A 7,568-nucleotide genomic window follows, 5' to 3' on the forward strand; every position below is an offset into this window, starting at 1 on the left:
TGTCCAAATAGCACTAGAAGAACTGAGAGAGGGCCAAGAGGAGGAGGGCACTTCCTGGACTCTACTGCCTTCCTTGTTTTGGGTACACCTTTAGTTCTGGAGCAATCAGCTAAGTTTATCCAACCACTGTGGGATAAACAGACTTTCTTTATTCAAGATGCCATGAGGATGACAAATTAGTATTGCATGCTTAAAATTTTAGTCTTCAAAGAAAAAAGACTTAAAGAAAGGGAAAAGAAAGACTAGATGAAAAATTTTAATGATTTGAATATGTAGATAATTGAAACATGAACATTTAACTATTCTTAAATATTAAATTATTGAAATATAATTGGTAAATATTTTGCTAGATAAATATGATTGCTGGACATAATTACTAAGAGAGAAGGTATATTCTTTGCTCACTGAAGAGTTATTTCCTGATTGGCCATCCTGTGTAAAGAGCTGTCCTAACCGTGGGGTCAACTATGAACAACAGAGCACGGAACTGCCCTTATGGGTTTACATTATGGTGTTCCTTAGATTGAGGTTCTTTAGGGAGTGAATGCTTTGTGATGTAGAAAATTATATGTGCACTGGGAACTTATTTGAGGATCAGATCAATGGTGACAAAAATGAGTACAAGGTTGATTCAGTACAATGTGAAACAGATAAAAAACAGTTTTGTACAGATAAATGTGAAAAATTCTAGCTCCAACTAAACCAAAGTTAGCTTGCTAAATGAACAGAAATCATTAAGTGAACACAAAGGTGTTATATGCTAAGTGATAATGAAAGGGTTGAGAGGTCTAGTTTTCTATTATCAACATCAGCAATAGATATGAACTCAAGGCCTGAATATTTGTGACTAGCATATTAAAACAATAATAAACATTATTTTATTCATGAAATGCAATCTTTTGACTTGTTTGTGGTAAACATGGTGAGTTTGTACTACTTTTCACAGCTCATTCCATGGAAGATAGAGGATAATTGTGCTGAAATTTGACAGTAAAACAGCACCCAAGGAAACTAGTCTGGATTTTGACATTAGAGGGATTTGTTTTTGAATACTTGCTCTGCTAAGTTCCATGAGACCTAATCTGTAAGAGTAAGATGCAAAAACAATGCATATGTTAAGGATTCAGGAAAATTCAATGACAAAAATATGCAGAAAGCACCTATCAGTGATGTTTATATTCACTGCTCAATCAGTGGCTGGTCATTTGTTTTTATAAGACCAGAGTTCATATTCATATTGTTTGTTGGTCTTATGCTTCTTCTCCAGATGTAGATTGGTCATAAGTGAGGAGGAAGGATTTAGTGGGCAGAAAGAAGGAAAGATACTGCATCTTAACACTCTTCAAATATTTTCTAGTTTTGGGATTAGTATTTAAACCCCTGTAATGCATTGTAATTAACTCTGTTAGCTTCTTGCCATGCTTTGAAATTTGGATCGGGAACACATGAGGGTGTGTAAGATTATGTTGCAGGGGTGTGATATGTCAAATCTACTGAGAGAGAAAAACAGTCTTGGTAGGTCAGAAATTATGTTTCTAATGGGGCTGAGAATAGTACAAAGTGAATGTGTAGGATGAGGTAGGACTTTACTGAAGTGAAAATGGTTTTAACCAAAAGAAAAAGAAAAAGAAACAGTAAACAAATACTTAGTGTTGCTGCTCATTTCCTCAATTTTGAAATAGTGATACCAGAGCTGCTTTGAAGTTGGAGGCACCAAGCCACTGTGAGACACAGTGACCATTCAATGGATGGCAGCATTCTTATTGTCGCTATCCTTACTTAAAATATGGTACTGTTGAGTTAATTTTTTCCTGACTATTCTCAGGCTATCTGATCAGTTATTTGGTTTTAAATCTCTTGACAGCCTTTGTAGTTACGCACAATGACATAATTTTAACCATATGATACTCTTCAGGGTTGTTTCCCCTGAAGTAGTAACATCTGTAGGAATTTCAATGACCTCCAGAATGAAATTTTAATATAAACAAATGGCACAGCCATTATTTAGGTAATATCCCAATCCATCGAATTAATTCATTATGACCACGACCTTTAAGAATCTTTGGACTATTCTGCAGCAGTTTCTGTCTTCTTTATTTCAGTAAACACTTCATAGTCTTCAAAACAGAAAGTACTATTTCACCTTTAATTGTATGTAAAATTGTGTTGATAATTGTGTTGATATGTTAAGTGGTATGGATTATGCACAGTCTTCAAACCTATCATTTTTTCCTGTCAATCTGAAGTTAGAAGATTTTGGTAGTAGTCCCTTGAAGATCCTCTAATGATTCTGCTCATAACCTTACATATGATCAGGTATTCCCTAAGAACTAGAAAATGGGTTGTCAAATATTTTTTCAAGATCCAGGACCAAGAGCCCCATACATAAATATAAAATGAGTGGAATTTTATATTAATTAATGCTTTATAAATTATCAATATATCTCTGATTAGATAATGAGGAGAATCTAAGACTTTTGCAATAGCCTTGAAGTTAGCCAGGGATAGCTGCCATAGCTATAATAGGAAGAGCTACTCCCTATAAGTGAATAAAGAACTGTTCCTCTCCTCCTTGCTTTTATTGCATTTCAGATCTCCAATAGAGACTCTTTTCCATCCAAAATCACCTGTTTGTGGATCAAATTCATATTGCAACTAAAAAGAATCATATCTTAAAATTCAAGAAAAGGAGTTGGTTGCTTTTGTTTTATGGACTCACAACCTTAAATTATCTTAGAAACACTTCAAAGAATAGTCAAGGTTTCCTTTCCTTACCATTTCCTCCTCCCTCTCCTCCTTTTAACCTTCCATTGGATTCCCCAGTGCTTAAACACAGTAAAAGTGTACTATTTTTATTCTACCAAGATGAAATGGTGGCACTCATGTGTAGTGCTCCAAATATTATCATTACTGGTCTATCTTTGGGAAAAAATTAACCTTCCTATTTTTCAGGAGTAGATAACAAAGCTATTATTAATCTTATTATGGAAACCTTAATTGTCTCACCCATACCTGAATACTGAAACCAATTAAGTGTGTTAATCACTTTGTTATTTCATTCAGAACAATTTCATCTGAACAATTCAATAAAAACTTCTCATTTGATTTTTATTTTTAGTTTTATCATGGTCCCTTGGCATGTTGTTATATTTTCTTTATGTTTCAGGGTATAAAATATACTAATAACTACTTCCAAGAAAAATAAAAATGATTTTTCTTGACTCACAGGTGGATATTATTGACCTTTATTACTGTGTGATTATCAACTTCTTCTTCATAATAAACTGGTAAAGTATAGATAAGGTTGTCTGCAACTTTGGGGGTTAGTATTATATGGAAATGGGGAAATAGGATGAATATGGGTATACAGAACTAACCTAAGAACCTCACTTGCAAAACCTTTGTCCAAGCTGTCATCTCATTTCCCCTGTCTCATTGTAACTCTTCTTCTTGATTCTGTCCCTGGCATCTGTCAGACTATTCACAATACAAAATCCAGAGTGATTCTTCTTAATTATGTCAGTCACGTGTCCGTTAGTTTATTATCTCTGACTTCTCACAAAATATAAATCCCAGTAGGATGGGTGGTTTTATATGATTGGCAACTACTGAATTCTCAGCTTTTTAAAGAATGCTTGATGTGTAGTGACTTTTATTCATATTCATTTGAATGAGTGGCATTCTAAAAGAAAGTTGACCCAAAGATAGAGATAGCAGTCTGTAGATGGTGTTTGCAAATATAGAAAGAGACAAATTGGTCACAGATTGAAGCAAATAACGTAAGTCAACTTTAACCTTCCAGAAAATTTTCCATAAATCATGAAAGAACTGATTCTACCAATAGATATATGACATCGTCATGCTGAGTGGCTCCTCATTTAGAGTCAAGACTGCATACAAAATTTATCCCATGTGGTTCAAATAAAGATATTTTAATGAAAGACTACATACAGATGTGTTTGTGTGTATATATATATATATATATATATATATATATATATATATATATATATAATTGTCATGCCAGTATCCATTGAATAATAAGCTGTGACTCATGCTGCACAATGTTTTAATATTCTTGGTTTTAATCATTTTGGGAACTATAAACAGGTTGCTCTGAATTTTACCAATACTTAAAGTATGATACAGTACTGATTTATTTTTGCTCATTACCATGCAAACTAATTGAATGCTGTCATTTTACTGGCTCTATGTCAAGAAAATAAGTGAAGTTCATACTGACATAACAATAATTTATTGTTACTGAATAGTTCATATTTGAATGTTCTAATATGGGAATTTTCTTCTTCTCCCCAAACAGAATTGTTAACAGATTCTAAATGCATAGATAAATTAAAGTAAAAACACTGTGCTTGAAATGGGTAGCAAATCCCAAGTCCCACTGACTTATTTATCCATTATCTTCACTTATAATTTTAAAATAACAATATATAAACCAATAATCTAGTAAACTCCTCAATTTACAAAAAAAGAAAACAGCCTTTGGAGGTTTAGTGACATTTTCAAACTCCAAACTTTTATTATAAATTGTACGAAATCAAAACAGAAATGACCCCAATGATATTTGAGTACCTTGTTCTACATAGGCTAAAGTCGTGATAGTACAGGAAACAACTACCTGTTCACATTGAGCCTCCTCTGGGTAAAACAGTTTCAAGTATTCCAATAGTGAGGGTAAAAATGAACAGGAACACAAGGTAGATGAATAAATAGAAAAATACATAGATACAGACACCACATATACCACAAAGTTATACTACAGAAGTAGTATAATTACAACTTTTTGTAGGAGACCGTCTTGTAAAAAATGAAATCTGTTTTCTTATAACTCCCTAGAAGATTCAGCCAGTTATACCTGTGCCTATAGTGGAGCTTTGTACACAGTAAGGACTGTCTTGTTTTGCTGTTTTTATAATATTTATGATGAATTTTAAAACTTGTTCATCTCTTTGGAACAAGGGAGTCACATTGAAAAATCAAGAAATTACAGGGAATAAGGATGGGTTCTTATTTTTAAAGCAGACTTCCCCCCCCCAAGAAAAATATTTTATTTTTTTTGCCTGTGGGAAAAAAGTTATTTTACACACTCAAAAAGGAGAGTTAATCTTTAAAAATAAGGAGAAATATTTCCTTTTCTCTCCTTAATCTCTAACTACCAAAAAAGAATAAAGAGCAAGAATTCCAAAATATTTCTTAGATTTCAGGCTGCAAGTGATTTTAGAACTTATTTGAAAACTAAAAGAAAATATAATCTGCATTGTATTTATTTAAATTGTTGAGTTCCTTTATAGGGTTCTCTATTGATGTGGATAGATATTTCAACTAGTTTTTCTTGCTTGAAATATGGTTTAAGTTTTGCTGATATTTTTCAGTGTGTTTGCATATAATTGCCACTAATTTGAATGGTGCTATTTCTTTGTCTAGCCATTTGATAATTTTGGACATGTGTATTAAAAAATATTTTTAGGCTTTTGTTCATTCACTCCTTCCTCCCAATCTCAGCTCAAGGATAAGCCAATTGAAACCCTCTGCTATAAAACAATGAAGAAATCTGGAGATTCCCCAGTTAAGAGTTAAGAGTTAAGAGTTACCATACAAAGTTTCAATCTTATGTATATAGTCAAATACACTTAAAACAGGGACTCTTGTTTATCAATGTTCATAAAGATATTATTGGTGTAAATAGTCTAGCTGTCTACCAACAAATGAATGCACAAAAAAGTAAAATATTCATACAGTGAAATACCATCTAGCAATAAGAAAGAATGAACTGATATTTGCTGCAATATGGATAAACCTTGAAAATATTGTGCTTAATGAAATAAACAAAAATGCAAGTATTATATGATTTATACAGTTATGTGATATTATATTATATGATTAAATAAAATTATACAAGACAAAAAATACAATATATGATTTCAATTATATAAAAAGACATAGAATAGGTTGATCAATAGAGAGAGTAAGCGGACACTACAGACTAGAAAGTGGGGTATTTGGGTAGATATTGTTTAACTGGTCAAGAGTTTCCTTTGGAGGTAAAAGGATTTGGAAATAGTGATGATTGCATGATATTGTGAATGCACTTAATATGACTGAATTTCACCCTAAAATGGTTGCAATTGCAAAATTTTATATATGCTTGCCATAATTTTTAAATAAATTAAGTATATCCACCAACTTTAGGGGGGAAATAAAGAAAAAACACCAGGAAAGACCTTGTTTGTGTGTAAAATGACTTGGGCTGCTCACTACCATGCTTGGGCACTTCATATTATGTGAAAATGCATTTATGGTTACTGTGCTTGTCATCCATATTAAGCAAAACATGAGCACTCTGCATACAGAAATTGATAACTAGGCACACCCCCCTGCCCTCATGGAGCTTGTGTCAGTGAGGAACACTGGGAAGCAACAAGCCAGCCTACAAAAAGAGAAGAATTTAAGTTGTAGTGTAGAAACAAGAAATAGCCATAAAAAGTGTGTGTGTGTGTGTGTGTGTGTGTGTGTGTGTGTGTACTGAAGAAGTTTCTCTTTACAAGAAAAAAAAATCAGGTAATTCAAAATAAAAAAAACAAATAAAGTAGACACAAAGTCACAAGAGATGGGATGGTAGGTCAATCTAGCTACTCAGCTACATGGTAGTGGAAAGCAATGGAGAAAGAACAATATGAGCAGTTTTGGGGAAACATTTCACTTTTTATACCTGTCACAGTGAGGGAGAAAGTGGAATAGCAGGAACAAGATGCCAATTTTACTAATATATTAAGTGTATTAAGTGTAAGATGGATTTTAGATTGCTATTATACATTGTTTGGCTAGGGGAACCCAGAATTAATAGTACCCTGCCTTATAAATCATCCATTTCTCATGAGGTTTCCAAGGCAATTATAAACTCAATGAATAAGACAAATGAGGAATAAAAGTGCCACTTTCATTTTAGTTGGTCTAGTACCTACAACTGCCAATGAAACATTTTGCAAAAGCTGGATTGGAGTGTATGCATTAGACTCAACATCTCCAAGTAAGGTCTCTCCTCAAATTCTCAATTTTATGACTAGCTGACTGCCAAGTTTGAAGTAATTAGAATTCCTGAGGAACAAAATATTAATGCAAGGCAACTAAGAAAGCAAAGTCTATGGGTTTTCTTTTAGCTTAGAGGTAATACAGAGTCACATTTAACCTCATCCAAATGTAGCCTATGAAATCTAACCAAAAAGTTTAAAACCTACTCTGGTGGGATGTTAGGCTACATTGAGATATAAAAGCAATTTTGACTTGCAAATAATGGAAAGCTAACAATGCATATCCATTAGAAGGAAAAATGTAATCAAAGATTTTGGGACTGTATTTTAATATACTCAGAATATGAGCTACCATGTTAAAACAGGGATAATATGATAAAAAGATGTGAATGGAATTTAAGGTCATGTTACTTTTGAAAAACAGAGGGAAAATTATCATTTTATTTTCATGCTTTGGGCTCTTGTTTTCATGTCCACAGGAAGATAGTTACCAGATCTGGGCTTTGGAAGGTCAGTTCC

The sequence above is a fragment of the Urocitellus parryii genome, unplaced genomic scaffold (genome assembly GCF_045843805.1).
Source record: "Urocitellus parryii isolate mUroPar1 unplaced genomic scaffold, mUroPar1.hap1 Scaffold_60, whole genome shotgun sequence".
NCBI classification, from domain to species: Eukaryota; Metazoa; Chordata; class Mammalia; order Rodentia; family Sciuridae; genus Urocitellus; species Urocitellus parryii.